The sequence below is a fragment of the Periplaneta americana genome, chromosome 2, assembly GCF_040183065.1.
Source record: "Periplaneta americana isolate PAMFEO1 chromosome 2, P.americana_PAMFEO1_priV1, whole genome shotgun sequence".
NCBI lineage: Eukaryota > Metazoa > Arthropoda > Insecta > Blattodea > Blattidae > Periplaneta > Periplaneta americana.
In genome coordinates, this window is record NC_091118.1 from 152,450,381 (window position 1) to 152,467,242 (window position 16,862).

Sequence of the window (16,862 nt, forward strand, 5' to 3'; positions counted from 1 at the left end):
AAATTCTTCCAAGAGAGCTACATATATTTCATCTATTAGTATAGAGCGGATATTACGACGAAATGAAGAGAAACGAATAGAAGCATTTGAAATGTGGATATGGAGAAAAATGGAGTGTGTGAAGTGGACAGACAGAATAAGAAATGAAGTAGTGTTGGAAAGAGTGGGTGAAGAAAGAATGATGCTGAAACTGATCAGAAAGAGAAAAAGGAATTGTTTGGTCACTGGCTGAGAAGAAATTATCTACTAAAGGATGCACTGGAAGGAATGGTGAACGGGAGAAGAGTTCGAGATATCAGATAATAGGTGACATTAAGATATGTGGATCATATGCGGAGACTAAGAGGAAGGCGAAAATAGGAAAGATTGAAGAATGCTGGGTTTGCAGTGAAAGACCTGCCCATGGACAAAACATTTATGTATGTAGTATAGGGCGATTATAGACTTACATGTCAACAAAAAACAGTGATTCGAAGCTGTACTCGGCAGTGAGTTTGATATCAATTTATAAACTCTTTTTTGTTCCTAGATGTCTCAAGCAGGAAGGCAAATGTCAGGTAATCCCAAGATAAAATCTTGAACTCACTCGCCGGTACTATATATAACCAATTCCGACATCGACTCACAGTTGTTAACAGACTTAAAAATAAGTAAATAATGAAGAGTTTTCATACCTGATAATAAGATGTCTTCCTTCTTCGCTGCAAACATAATCGTTACACTAACAAAATTAAAAGTAGTTTTACTTTAACCTTTATCAAATCTATGTGGGCATTCTCATAAACTACGTGTTTGTGCACTACGAATTCTCGTATCGATTGAGGATCACACTCGCAGTTGTGGTCGATCGAGCTGCTGGCACGACACCACTGCTAAGACGACTCCACGGTGACTGAAGACAATGCAAACATTAACAAAGCACTGTATGAATTCTGTCTGCACACTTACAAGTTTCTTAGTCAAGACCGAACTGCAAGAAACCTGCTTCACTTTTAACAGCGGGGAAGCAGTTTAGTCGTAGAGTAAAAGACTTTTTCCATCTACCATGAGGAGGAGACGGAGATGGGAGAGGTTTTACTGCTATAAAACCCGAGACAAAGATTCCCCATCTCTTTCTTCTACTGGAAGTCATAAAACTTTTCATTTCAACCTCTCTTTCTCTCTCTCCTGGCTATATGACCCTAACATCAGCCACCATAGTAACAAACTCAACTCCTCGCGCTTTCTTTCCCTGTCCTCTTCTCCCTTAAAATTCCTTCCTCCTTTTCCCTTTTTTGGATTTGAAAATTGTCTTTCCCTTCGGTTCGGTGTTCAGCAGAAAATTTATATCCTCTAACACCCTTTCAGTATAACTCTATGGTCTTTTAAGATTTATAAGCAATATGAAAAGGTATTGGGTATAACGTTACGAGCTCCTTATTTAAAAAAAAGAACAGAGAGGAAGGTCAAACAGGCATTGTGAAGGGAACAGTAATGTGGAGTTTGAAGGTTATACTCTCCAGCCCCATGTTTGGAATGTAGACGACAAAACTTGTATGTACATGCGTTGCTTTTTCTTTGTTTAGTTGGCTGTTCCTGTTCCCTTTAACATTTTCTTGACCATCGTCATCATCGTTATCACTATCATCATCATTAAGTTGTACGTTGCACTTCAGTCAGTTGACTCCAGGCTTGGACGAGGAATTGCTCTTGGACATGAGTTCGAATCTCGCTTGGGCTGAATAACCGAATGGGATTTCACGACTTGTATAATTTCATAGCGAATCCTCAGAGTCATCTCGTCAAAATACAATCTCATTCTCACTAATTCCATCAAAGCTAGACAATCTCATAATTAATACAGCGTCACTAAATAATCAATGTAAAGAAGTTCTGTCAGTTAATGGTTTCTCGCCAGTGATGACGTTATAGTTAAATTGCTGACAGATTCTTTAAGATTAATGGTAGACGAAGTGGCTATAGAACAGATTTTATTTCGAGTAATTCAATATGTTTTGACGTTCTCACTTCACTTTTCCTCCACTATAACCGTATCACAGTCTACTATATACAGTCACGAAGCTTGAGTTTTGAGGGTGCTAGAAACAATAGACTGTGACGGTACTATTTTGCATTGCCTGTAATGAGGCGATATTAGCAATCCTAGTGGTGAGCAACTATCTAATGTTTGCATATTTACTACATATTGAGCTTCGCGACTGTATATACTAGACTGTGACCTATCATCTTATTGTCTTTGAACATCGCTTGCATTTGAAAAAGGAATTAAATAGTTGCTGTCATATCAGTAATAAATTATTATTATTATTATTATTATTATTATTATTATTATTATTATTAGTCCCAAATAGATACCTTATTATTTGCTGATGATACTGTGTTTATGGAAACTTCAGAAGATAATTTACAACGTTTGGTTTACAACTTTAATCAAATGGCAGAAAGTTTCAATATGGAAATTTCTACTGACAAATCTAAAGTGATGGCTTTTTAGGAAAGGGACCAGTCTGTAGCAAAATTTGCATCAATAATAAGATCATCGAACAAGTTAAAATTTTTAGTTACCAAATTTCATATGAAGTAGAAAAAAGATTTGAATGAGAAAATTATTAAATTCAACAGAGCAATGGGGATAATTAATCAGATATTCAAACCAACCTTAGTACAAAAACACACGCGCACCAGAATTTATAAAACATTGGCCAGATCTATACTCTGTTTTGGTAGTGAAGCTTGGACGATTCGTAATATTGATTTACGAAGATTAACGGCGGTAGAAATGAGATTTATGCGTCGTACAGAGGGATACACGAGAATGGATCACATTAGAAATATTGAAATTATTAAGGAACTGCAGATTGAACCGATTACGGAATACCTACAGAAATACAGACAAAACTGGAGATCACATGTCATCGAATGTCTCGTTCTAGAATTCCACGCCAAATTTAAAATTACCATCCTGTGGGCAAGAGATCCTTGGGCAGACCATTCAAGCGTTGGCAAGAGACCGTAACGGGCCACTAGGCCCAGTACATGCAAAAGATGATGATGATGATTATTATTATTATTATTATTATTATTATTATTATTATTATTATTATTATTATTGTACATTTAAAACGAAGAAGTATTTTTTTTTATCTCGTATCTTCCATGGTAGTCTAACTTGTACCATAACTTCATTCATCTTGCTAGAGGTCCTGTACCAAGAGTAAATCTAGTATGTACATTCATAATCTCTATTTTAAAGGTATAGGTGCTATGCATAGACATTTCGCTAGCCCGCGCTACGAGCGTGCTAAACTAGCCCCTGCTATCGAATGATTACTTGTACAGGATTCATATCATATCACATCGCTAACACTGGTTTAGGAATACGAAAAACGTTAGTTTGCTGATCTTCCACCGGAAGCCCGCGCTTAGAATGTCTATGAATATAGCCCTTAATTGCACCACAAATATAATATTTATATGATATACTGTATTTTATTTTGAAGAGAGAACAGGAATGACATGGTGGAGATTAGGTATTTGGAGGCTCAAGAATAAGAGAAGGAATGTAGAGAAAGTTAAAGTATCCGTTATGCGGACTAGCGGAAGATGCAATACATACAGCTTTAATTTGTGCGGCAACGAACATTATTTGAGAAATTGTTGGCTGGATAAAAAATGTTTTAACTTAAACGCTATAATGAAAGATGAGTGAAACGGAGAAAAATTCTCTCCGGCACCGGGATTTGAACCCGGGTTTTCAGCTCAACGTGCTGATGCTCTATCCACTAAGCCACATCGGATTCCAATCCCGATGTCGGATCGAATCCTCTCAGTTTAAGTTACACCTCTTGGGTTCCCTCCAACGAGTTAGATACTATAGAGAGGCTAAAGACCTCTGATAAGCGCTCCCTGCGGAGGCCAACAGTACTATGGATCGTTCCCTAAAAAACATGGCGTCTTTAGTACCGCCAGCCTCCGCAAGGAGTGCTTATCAAAGGTACACTGTAACGAGTTGGTACATGTATTATATTTTTCAGATACATCAATATTTAATTTAAACATTTCGCTATAGGTTTGGTAAAAAGCTGATTTATAAATGAAAAAGTAATAATTAAGACTTTAAAATTTCCAAAAATGTCTCATTCCCTCGGATTTAAATGAAATGTACCGTAAATCATAATATTCGTTGCTGGATAATTAAACCCTCTCAATACAGGTACCATGGCCGCAGAGAATTATAAGATAAGACGGACTGAGCATAAGCGAAATATCTGTATTAATAAGTTTGTACCATCAAGAGTTTAGTATTTATTGTGTTTATAGGGCCTACTCCAATTTTCTTTTTATTAATGCGTTAGGGCTCTTTTTGTTACCAAAGAGGAAAGTTAGCACTTGCATCACACACAATTTGTCATTATTGTTCAAAATAATGTAAGAACAGTTTTATTCTGCAAAAGCCTCTGCTTAGTTGCGAGACACGTGTGAGATCAATGCTTGTTTCAAATTATATTAGATTACACGATGTCGCCATCACGCGAAAAGAAGTGTACCTAGCTGTGGCTCCTGTTGTTTCTGATAACAATGTTAATCGTAAATATCTTATCGTTTCAATAAATGTGGTGAGTTATGATCATGAGTAACTTTCTATTAGTGTCATTCTTTAATTATTATGTTGCATGCTAAGAGATTATTGGTAGTTTTAATGATTTCAGTTTTCAAAAGTTCTCTGTGTTAATTCCAATTTCAAATGAATTTTTCTCAATAACTTAATTACTGGATATTTTTTTTTTAATTTTCGCCACTACCTTTCCTATATTTTACTCCTATTAGTTACATACGTCGTCTCTCTTGAAATCACCTGGTGAGCACTGAATTACATGATTTCATATTAGGTTAGACTAGCTGTAAGATAATTAAATTTGTGACGAAGTCAAAAAATTATTTATTTTTCTTCTGCCGATTAAATTCATCCGTCTTTAGGTGCTTTGCTTTGGTTGCATCGAGTATAGCTTGTCATTTAATATCTGGGCTATATTTAGTGAAACTAATAAAACATAGGCCTACAGCTGTTATAAAACGTAAAGTTTTGTGTGTATTTTACTTTTTACTTATTAACATAGTCTTAATATGTAACTCAATTCACAATAATACTAACTTCATCAAAGTCATTTCCTACAACATCCGAGCCACGCCCCTTTGTTTTGACTAACCGAAACATGGCGGACCAATGTTCAATTGTCTTCAACTTTCTGAGATCTTTGTCCTCTCTATAGTATCTAGCTCGTTGGTTCCCTCTAGTGGCCTACCCTCATGCACTGCGTCATAGATGTATGACAGTGGGACAATGTCCACACACATATGTAGAGGTGCACTCGTTGTGAGTGACTATAAATGGCCTGGATCCGACGGAATAAGCGCTGTATTAAATTTTTCTCTGTTTCACTCATCTTTCATCATATGATGAAGCATAATATCTGCACGGAAATATCATATATACTTCGGTACATCATAATAATATAAACGCTATTAGTTCAGCGATGGGCTTTTGAGTGCATTTGCCCTCCGTGCGCACGGGGAATTCCAAGTGCGAGCGCTGAAGCGCGCTGTAGTGTGCCAGCAGCTGTAACAGATCTTACACAGCTTTTAAATGAGCTAAATTTAGGACGTCAGGGAAAAGAAATTCTTAATACACAATTTGCAGATAGAACTGCAGCTTTTAACGGGAAATTGCTGTTATGGATACGTCGAATTCAAAAGGGCGAAATATATCATTTCCCATCCTTATCTAAGCGCATAGAATTTTGAACAATGAAAATTTCGAAATGTACGCATGTATTCTATCCGGTCTATTAGAGGAATTTACATCAAGGCTCCACGATTTAGATTGCCTGGAAATGGATTTGCGTATTTTTGCTACATGTTCTGATTCCAACTGATTATTGCTAACGTTCCCCCCCTTCATTATAGTGTGAATTGATTGACCTGCGATGTGCTCGAGACATGCGAGCAAAATATGATTCCAGGTCGAGTCTTATGCAGTTTTATGACGGATTCCCAAGAGGACGCATTCCCAATCTGCATAAGCTGTGTGAGAAAGTTTTGTGTTTATTTGGTTCCACTTATAGATGTGAACAGTTATTTTCTGTTACGAAAATAAACAAATCTCAAACAAGAAATGATGGGCTTTTAACGGCAGTTCTTCGCATAGCTTGTGCTAATACAGTTTCTCCAAATCTTGAGAAATTGAGTAATATTTATTAATGTGCAACAGACATGTTTTGTTTTGTGTTTAAGGAAGTGTTTCATTACTTTGTGTTCTTATTTAGTTTGGTAGAATAACATTTTCTTTTGAAACATACAGTACGTACCGCAACTTGAATAAACCGGTTTTCATGCACTCTAGAAGCACACTTCTCTCGTAGTACACCGTGCAAGCACAGAGTGCATAATTCTGCCCAACCCTGCTACAGTTGAATGTAAAAAATGGTTTACTAAAACTCTAGCAAACTGCATAAATTAGAAAAATGTCTTGAACTCAGGGCTCTGGGGCTTATATGGTAGTACTCGTTTTGGATCTGGCCCTGTTCGATCTGAGACAGGATGATCCGCTTGTTAGCATCGGATTCATGTGTCATCCAGGCCACCCCTTGCACTTGGACAATCATCGCATATAAAGAGCGCAAAAAGGGCAAATTAGAGCCTAAGTTCAAGGATCTGTCCCGGATTCGGCCCTCGAAAAGTCAAATTATGTCTCTCGCCTAAACAGTTGTTTCCGTTTGTTCCAGTTGTCTCTTAAATTAGTTACAGGAAACTTTCAAGTTCCTCAGTGGACACACGGTGTTGTAGATAAAATACCGTGTCTCCACGAAAAATAATACAAGTCGCCTCACAATTGGTAGACATTAATGTTATTGAATTAGAACTCTCATTAAATTAGTAAGACTCGAACGAGCAGTCGTACTTTAATCGAGATGCTAAAGTTGTTCCTTAGCTTTGCTCACACTGTTCCCGAGAATTTGGATGCCTTGATAAATTTTTGTCGATGACGGGAAGTTGAAGGAAGAATAGGAAAGGACTACATATTGATGAGGTCACATTATGCTTGTTACCAAATATGGGTAAGACTTCTTACTCCTGAGATTCAGTAAGACAAGTCATGTGCGGCAGTCAAACGAGAAAAAAAAAGTGCCGAACATTTAAAGAGAATGACAGAGATGCCATGAGGAGGATGATAGTCTAATATAGTCTGGTTCATAATAAAAGTGTTTCTAACTCTAGAGGAAATTAAACGCAGAATAAATATGGGAAATGCCTGCTATTATTTGATTGAAGCTTTTGTCATCCAGTCTGCTCTCAAAAAGCTTAAAGTTAGAATTTATAAAACAGTTACATTACCGGTTGTTCTGTATTGTTGTGAAACTTGGACTCTCACTTTGAGAGAGGTACAGAGGCTAAAGGTGTTTGAGACTAAGGTGCTTAAGGAAATATTTGGGGCTGAGAGGGATGAAGTTACAGGAGAGTGGAGGAAGTTACACAACGCAGAACTGCACGCATTTTATTCTTCACCTGACGTAATTAGGAACATTAAATCCATAAGTTTGAGATGGGCGGGGCATGTAGCACGTATGAGCGAATCCAGAAATGCATATAGAGTGTTAGTTGGGAGACGAGTGGGATAAAGACCTTCGGGGAGGTTAATACCAGTGAGCTCTATGCTAAACAGGAGGCATCATCGCAATGCTCTTTCCTGTCTAAAAGCGCGACTGTAGGCGCCATGTTGGAGAGGGTATTGCTCTGTCTTTTTAACTAGTGTTTTTCAATGAGTCTTTCGTGAGGTTCATGTTGCACATGCGCAGTAAGCAATAAAAATACTGTTATTGTACGTACGATAGCATTCACTGCAAGAGAGACAAGGACAACACTGTTAGAAAGAGATAGCTATATGCTCAGGAGCTCAGCATTAGCGTCACGCTTTTAAAGCATTGAGTTGTGCCTTCAGTTTAGCATAGAGCTCAATGGTTAATACGTAGATGGGAGGATAATGTTCAAATGGATTTGAGGGAGGTAGGATATTATGCTAGGGACTGGATTAATGTTGCTCAGGATAGAACTCTGTGGGGAACTTTTGTGAGGGTGGCAATGAACTTCCGAGACCTCTGAAAGTCATTTGTAAGTAAGTAATATAATAATAATAATAATAATAATAATAATAATAATAATAAACAATAATAATAATAATAATAATAATAATAATAATAATAATGTTATTAATAGAAAATTTGTGGTAAAGTCTTCACTGAAGGTAAAGAGAAAATTAGCATAAGAATTACTATATATAGGTTTAATCTGAAGATATTCGAAAATTGTTGCTCAGGATAGAACTCTATGACAGGCTTTTGTGAGGACGGCAATGAACTTTCTCTAAAAGTCATTTGTAAGTAAGTAATAATGATAATGATAATGATAATAATAATAATAATAATAATAATAATAATAATAATAATAATAATAATAATAATAGCAGAAAATTTGTAGTAAAGTCTTTACTGAATGTAGAAAGAAAATTAGCATAAAAAATTTAGATCTACTCTGAAGATATTCTAAAATTTGTTGTTCATAAGTTCTGAAAGGAATACTTTGTTCCCTTGTCACTTAAGAATTTGCGCTTTGTGATCTTTGATAGATACAAAATGTACTACAATTTCAGACCACAAAACACAATTGTAAGGTTATAATAAATTACAAGCATTGTTTTGTTTTGGTCTTGGATATACGAACGAGTTCCGCTTCCGGTAACATGTGACGTGACAGAATTCAAGAATCTATCCAGAGACATGTTTGAATGCAATGTTGCAAGCCTGGTTGTGATGTCACTTGTAGCTATATACACAACCACTTGTTCCCATTATTACGTCTGCAAGGTGTCTAGCGTGCAACGTGCCCGCTCTTCCATTTGTTTCTCTGTGGGTCGAGAGAACTGTAATTGTGTTGTAATGATGTGGCTCTTCCATCCGTCTGCTGACCCAAGCCATCATCAGTCACTGGAACAACCCGCTAGATAATACGTCACCGCAAACTACATAAAAACAGAGAACATCGCCCTTCTTGCTCTCCTGCTTACGGTTTGCAAATCGCTTGCCATTTAATTCTATCACCGGAAGTATAATTCCATTCCAGTAGATTGTGGAATTGGCTCGCAGCTGTTCTATCATGTCAGTGTAGGTTCGAATCCCATCTATGGTTGTTCGTAATATTACTTTCTCTGTTATCTTAGGCGAATTCTCTGCGATGACTGAGTGGTCGAGACCTTCGGCCTGTTACGCAGACGGTCCGGGTTCAAGTCCCTGTCAGCCTTGGAATTTTAGTAGTGCAAGGTCGCAGTTGGAGTTTTTCTCGTGATTCTCTCGTTTCCTCATCTCAGACAACAACATCACTGCTCCAGAACTCTATTCCACCATTATCCCACAGCATTCCCCAAACGCCGAGAGCGACGCAAGTAGGGGGCTGATCTAGGGAAGAGTAAAGATCTCGTATTATATTTCTGCCTCTGTGCAACGTCACAGTTTGAGGTGAAACGGAAGAGGGATAGCAGAAGGTTGTACTAAACTAGTAAACTGTGAGAAAAAGTATGACTGAGTCACTAAATTCAAGCAAGCAGTGATCAGAGCATTTGAATGAAGGCAACCAGTTAGGCCTATATCTTGTTTTTTCTTTTAGTACTCTTACGTCCAAGATATAGATAGATAGGCTGAATGAATGCATGGATAGGCTGAATAATTTAATGAATAGATGGATGGATAGATTCTGTGAATGAATGAATGAATGAATGAATGGATGAATGAATGAATGAACGAATGAATGAATGAACGAATGAATGAATGAATCAGTGGATAGATTGAATCAATGGATGGATAGTTATGATGAGTGAATGAATAGTTTTGATAAATTAATGGATGAATAAGTAAGTCGTATGACAGAATGAATAGAGGAGACTAATGATTGTGTAGATCAAATGAAGAAGTGATAGTTTTGACAAATGAGTGGATAGATCGTATGAATAGATAGATAAAATGAATTGAAGAATTAAACGAGGGAATGTATATTAGAAGAATTAATAAATAAATGAAGAAATTTATAGATTAGACGAATTAACTAATATATTCTATGAATGGATAGACAAAAAGAATTAAGGGTTTGGACTAAAAAAATGAATGGATTGGACTATCGTATAAATATATTACTGTACATGAAAATAAATTGATAGATTTTATAAAAGATTGGATATGTACAATAAATTGGTAGATTAGATGAATGAATGATAGAGTGGAATAATTAATGGATAGATCAGATAGAGGAATGGATGTGAAAGTTGTAAAATACATTAAAAGACAAACATACATGCTGAACTGTAAGTAATGTCATTAATTTTAAGGGATTATTATTATTATTATTATTATTATTATTATTATTATTATAATTATTATTATTATTATTATTATTATTTTTAGATATTTGGAACAAAAAGTTTAATACAGTTTTGCTAGTTTTATTTTAATACGAGTATATGAAAAATTTCATAGCGTGTTTTGGGAAAAACATTGATTTAATTCCAAATATGCTGAGTAAATTTAAAAGAGCAATGTATTATGATAATAATTGGTTAAAATAATTTTAGTTTTGTCTTTTGAATGTGTAGAAATTTGATCCGAATAAATGTATCTATTTAAAATTCATTTTCAGAACGAAAAGTTACATTTGTTAAGATCAGATTTCTGCACATATATGTAAAGTATAAAACCAATTTTTTTAAATCATTTATTATCATAATACACTCGTCTAAATATCTCAAAGAATAATCCCATGAAATTAATATTACTTATGGTTCATCCTGTGTAGGTCTATGTCAAAAAGGAACATATCTAGATACTTCAAATGGATTCATTTTTATGAATTGTCATAAAAGAACTATACAGTAGTTGGCAGCATGAAAATCTAACGTGTCTCATTACACACTTCACGCAATGTCTAATAAAAGAGTTTTTAATGTAACATTGCATTAAAGAAGCAACTTTTTCCTGGTCACTCTATTTATATTCGTAAACGCACAAGTATCTTTAGCTAAATGACAATTACTGTGTATTTGAATTTGAAGATCTGAACTGACAGAAGCTTGGCACGCATCTTAAAGGTGTGTATCGTAGCAACTGCTTACGTCTCAACTTGGTCAACTCCTTAATTAACGTTTAATGCAGAAGACTTGAAAAGCAACGCAGTGATCTGGTGATGTTATAGCAATAAATGGAAAGATAGTGAGAATAAAAGTAGATGTGCTTGGAGTAATCTGTTCCAGAAAATAAAGACTGGAAATAGAAATGGAAAAGGCTACAAATATAGTTAAATGATAATGATCGAAGATGAAAGTGTATTCGTATGCAACAGCCAGAAGTGGATAATTAGAGAATGTTTTGCAATGGAAGTTCATGTCAGGAATATATATTCATGGACGGAATAGCTTTGGCGATCAATTTTGTGCAGTTTTATGAAAGTCCTCTTTTTTATTTTTCTGTCTTTTCTTCATCTCGGTGTCCCCTGGGGAAGTAGCAGTAGACGTCGGTAAACCCTGCAGCAGCCAGTGAGAAAAGAAATGAGTTTTACTTCGATTCAGTGGCTCCTTCATGGAGCGGGTCCTGGTACAGTCCTTGTCAAAATAATACTTTTTTTCCTCTCAATTGGCAATTCTTTGCCATCCATTCTGTGAGCTTTGTGTGAACAAACGAAATGCGATACACACTTTCTCGGAGTAGATGTATATGGGCTTTCCTTGTCCTTCTGTTCCATCATTGCTTTAGTATCTTCATCAAATGACCATCTAAAGAAGCCGTGCATGGCATGGTACTTTGAAGGGAAACTTTGTTAGAAAAAAAACAGAGAAAAGAAAAGGTAAATAAATGAAAACAAGAAAGAAATAAACCAAGAATATAAAATAAAATAGCAAAAAATGTAGTGGAAAAGAGAGAAACAAATGAAGAAAGAAATAAAAAGGAAAAAGAAATAGAGGAAGAATAAGCAAGAAGGGGAAAGAAGACAGTGAAGAGAAATGATTAGAATTAACTTACTTACAAATGACTTTCAAGAAACCCGGAGGTTCACTGCCGCCCTCACATAAGCCCGCCATCGATTCCTATCCTGTGCAAGATTAATCCACGCTCTATCATCATATCCCACCTACCTCAAATCCATTTTTATATTATCCTCTCTTCTACGTCTCGGCATCCCCAAAGGTCTTTTTCTCTCCGGCCTTCCAACTAACACACTATATGCATTTCTGGTTTCGCCCATAAGTGCTACATGCCCCGCCCATCTCAAACGTCTGGATTTGATGTTTCTAATAATGTCAGGTGAATAGTGAAGAGTACAATGCGTGCAGTTCTGTGTTGTGTAACTTTCTCCATTCTTCTGTAACTTCATCCCTCCTAAGAATCTTATTCTCAAACATCCTTAATCTCTGTTCCTCTCTTAAAGTGAGAGTTCAAGTTTTACAGCCATACAGAACAACCGATAATATAACTGTTTTATAAATTCTAACTTTCACATTTTTTGACAGCAGACTAGATGACAAAAGCTTCTCAACCGAATAATTACAGGCATTTCCCATATTTATTCTTTGTTTAATTTCCTCCCGAGTGTCTTCTATATTTGTACTGTTGCTCCAAGATATTTGAATTTTTCATCTCTTCGAAAGATAAATCTCCGATTTTTATATTTCCATTTCGTACAATATTCTGGTCACGAGACATAATCATATACATACTTCGTATTTTCGGGTTTTACTTCCAAACCTATGGCTTTACTTGCTTCAAGTAAAATTTCCCTGTTTTCCATAATCGTTTGTGGATTTTCTTCTAACATATTCACGTCATCCGCATAGACAAGAAGCAGATGTAACCCGTTCAATTCCAAATCCTCTAAGGAACGAAATAAATGAAATTCTGATGATGGCTGAAACGAAAGTCGAATTTTGGAAGAAATTAAGAACATAGATATATGGTAGAAAGTAAGAAACAAAAAGTAGTATGGTGTAAAGTAAAAAAAAAAATAAATTATGGAAAAAAGAAAATGTGGAGAAAAGCAAGAAAAATAAAAAAATGGAAGAAAGTAACAAAAATGAAATATGGAAGAAAGCAGGAGGAATAAAGTATGGTAGGAAGTAACAGAAATAAAGTGTAGATGAAAATGGGAGAAAGGAAGTGTGGAAGAAAATGGGAGAAAGTGGGAGGAGGGAAGTGAAATGAAAGAAAATATGTGGAAGAAAGTGTAAGGAAGGAAATGTGAAAGAAAATGAGAGAAAGTAAGTGTGGAGGAAGATGGACATACTCTTCTTGGTCTTGTCATAGCACTAACAGATACTAACTTCGATTTCCAGAACACGCCTACGGCCACCAGTGTGTGACATATTAACGGATCTAGTTTCTGTAACGTTTGATACGATAACATTATTGTCTTGCAACTCGAAGCTCTCCGAAAACCATATTCACGGGGAAAACAACATTGAACTACATTACAGTTTAAAATTTTGCACACCATAAGATACGAGTACATTTCGCTGTCTTGCATTAGGCCTATATGGTATGTTTGCTTATTCAGTCGTTTCTGAACGATAAGCAGATTTATTTTCTTTGTAAAATAAACTAACTTTTGTTTCACTCCTCATATAATTTTTATAGTGACTTTATTTTATGCTTTTCCAAACGGTGCAGAATCGTTTATTACGACAGAGAACAATATAAAGTTTTCAATGATGTAAATTAATATTAATTACAAAAGATAAATTTGATTTATGAGATTGTTTGAAATCTTTAAACTGTTCTCCAGTAAAATTACCATAATTTGCCTTGTGTTTATATTACTCCAATCTCTTCGATTATTTTATTGTTATTAAATATTTTAATTTGAGCTTCAATTACTCTTGGCTCCGGAAGCCATCTGTGACGTAATGTTGTTTACAAGGTCCCTTGCACCTTTTACGGTAGAGTTAATTAATTCTACCGTTGATATATACAGAGTTTGAACAGTTAATAAATTTACTCGTACTAGCTGCAGACAAAAGGTTTGACGTATTGTAAAGTAAGAAGAAAAAATATTTCTGTCGATTCGCTATCGTATATTCCAGGAAGTATAAGCGATCTTCTATCTTTTTTCACAGAAATAAAATACTCTTCTGTCTGTGATCCTGCTGAAGAATCTGCTGACACCACTTGACCGCTGAAATAAAGCTGAAATAGCAGATCGAGCCGTGTGGGTTCTCTAACACTCTTCACTTCTCAATCGGAAGCTCGTCTTTTGCAGTAGTCACCCATAAAGAACGGTAAGAGTGATTACACTGATTTTAATGCAGTGTATGTGCATATTGTTTTGTTCAGTTCTGTAGAAAATTCTTGTATTTCTTCGTTAAGTAACTAGGATATAATTAATTATTGTATACCTGTGTATATTTTTGTGTGGCCTTACTTTGTTTATAGTGTGATTTCTTTTATTTATATTATTGTATTTGCATGTCTAGTGGTGTAGAAGAGAAGGCCTGATGGCCTTAACTACACCAGAATAAATAAATCAATTACAAATTACAATTATACTTTAACGTAGAAAAAAAATAGTTTCTTCAACAGAACATAAATTATTAATTGGGAAGATAGTTACAGTACTTTACAGTCCTCAAGTCTAAAGTAAGTGGTATTCAATATTATTTGCTAACGTATCCCCAAGATTCATTTCTTTTACCTTTGTACCTCCAAACTGCATTGCTATTTGCTATTATATAACAAATAACAAAAAGGCTATGATTGATGTTGTATTCAAAACAATAAATTATTATTATTATTATTATTATTATTATTATTATTATTATTATTATTATTATTATTATTATTCATAGTGTTTTGCCCAAGGGCAGGTCTTTCATTGCAAATCCAGCTTTCTCCAGTCTTTCCTATTTTCTTCCTTCCTCTTTATCTCCACATATGATCCATGTATTTTAATGTCGTCTATCATCTGATATTTTCTTCTGCCACGAACTCTTCCCCCTTTTCACCATTCCTTCTAGTGCATCCTTCAGTAGGCAGTTTCTTCTCAACCGGTGACCCAGCCAAATTCCTTTTCCACTTTCTGATCAGTTTCAGCATCTTTCTTGACCCGTTCTTTCCAACACAGCTTCGTTTCTTACTCTGTCTATTCATTTCACACTCTCCATCCTTCTCCATATCCACATTTCAAATGCTTCTATTCGTTTCTCTTCACTTCGTCGTAATGTTCATGTTTCTGATCCATACAACACTACACTCCACACAAAGCACTTCACTAGTCTCTTCCTTAGTTCTTTCTCCGGAGGTCCGCAGAAGATGCTCCTTTTTCTATTAAAAGCTTCCTTGGCTATTGCTATTCTCCTTTTGACTTCTTCGCAACAGCTCACGTTACTGCTATTATTATTATTATTATTATTATTATTACTATAATAATTATAGTAATAATAATAATAATAATGTATAATCATTATACATGGAGTAGTTATTGATGCAATGACAATAGTAAATCGGAAAAATATTGTTGAAGGAATGAAACATAAGAGTTGATATGGGGTAAAAGAAATTGTGCAAACTGCAATAATAATCAACAAGTATAATGAAATAAATATTTCAGCATTTTTACATACGTAGGCTAGCCAGTGGGATGCGTACCTCTTGAGAAAACCCCGCGTACCACAGATTGAATACCACTGGTCTAAGGCATCCTGCCTAGGACTCGTTTCGGGTCTTCATGAGAAGGGATTTTTCTTAATAAAATTTTGATCAGTGTATGGGACCCGTGTCCACCCATCATAGTGGTGGGAAGCTAGGATAGGTACCGAAATCCGGTTTCGAAAACCAGCTGTAACGGCTGGGATGGACCATCGTGCTGGTGACACGTTACCCCCCCCATATTGGTTGGTTTGTCGTTCACCTCTGCTGGGGCATGTGGACGTGAGGGCAGTTGTCGAGTGGTCGACCTTCGCCCTTCATGGGCTGTCACGCCACTAATGGAGCAATTTTTACATTACATATGAAGATTGGCTTAATAATGGAGGTAGCTTCACACGCTAGCGAGTTGTACTAGAGATCTGAAGCTGTGCTCGGAAGTGAGTTCGAGTCCCGTTTGGTCTGATTATCTTATTTGGATTTTACTGTAAGACGAATGTCTCTTGATTAAAGACAGACAAAATATGAAATTCGTATTCTAAAACATTCTCGCTAGAAGTATGGGAATAAGGATTTTCACAAATCACGATATGTAGAATACAATTATTAACATCAGATATATTCATAATGTAGGTTCCTTGGAAGAACTGGCGATTTTAAGGAGAATAATATATCTCTCACAGGCAAGTTGAGGGGATTTAAACTGCGCACACAGAGAGCGGGACATGCTGAGAAAGTGTCAACGGAAAATGGAGAGGAAGATGCTGAACATCACACTCAGATACAGACTACGCAACGAAGACATAAGGATCCAAACACATCTCAAAGACGCAGCAGAGACGGCCGACAAGCTGAAGAAGAAATGGGCAGGACACGCGATGCGACTCAACCCGAAGGAACCCAAGGATTGGCAAACGCAACGCTGGAAGACAGAAGACAAGGTGGGCAGACGAATTTAGATAAAGATTCGGCCATCTATGGTCAAGAACAGCGAAATACCGACAACAATGGAAGTTCATCACAAAGTGACTTGCAACCCAAACAGTAACTAGTGAACAGTGCACCCCTCAACTATGACATTACAAAAGTGACCATCATTCCCGGAGTGGCTAACCGGGAACTGCTTGACGAGCCACC

The 16,862-nt window shown here is 36.1% G+C and overlaps 1 long non-coding RNA gene across 2 annotated transcripts in view; it reads left to right on the forward strand.

The window, feature by feature from the left end:
* LOC138694710 (uncharacterized) overlaps window positions 1–16,862 on the forward strand; it is a 680,210-nt gene that overhangs the window by 252,888 nt on the left and 410,460 nt on the right. For both annotated transcript variants that reach the window (XR_011330995.1, XR_011330994.1), the window contains exon 2: window positions 14,201–14,362. This is a non-coding gene — a long non-coding RNA (uncharacterized lncRNA). The remainder of the gene's footprint in view (window positions 1–14,200; window positions 14,363–16,862) is intronic.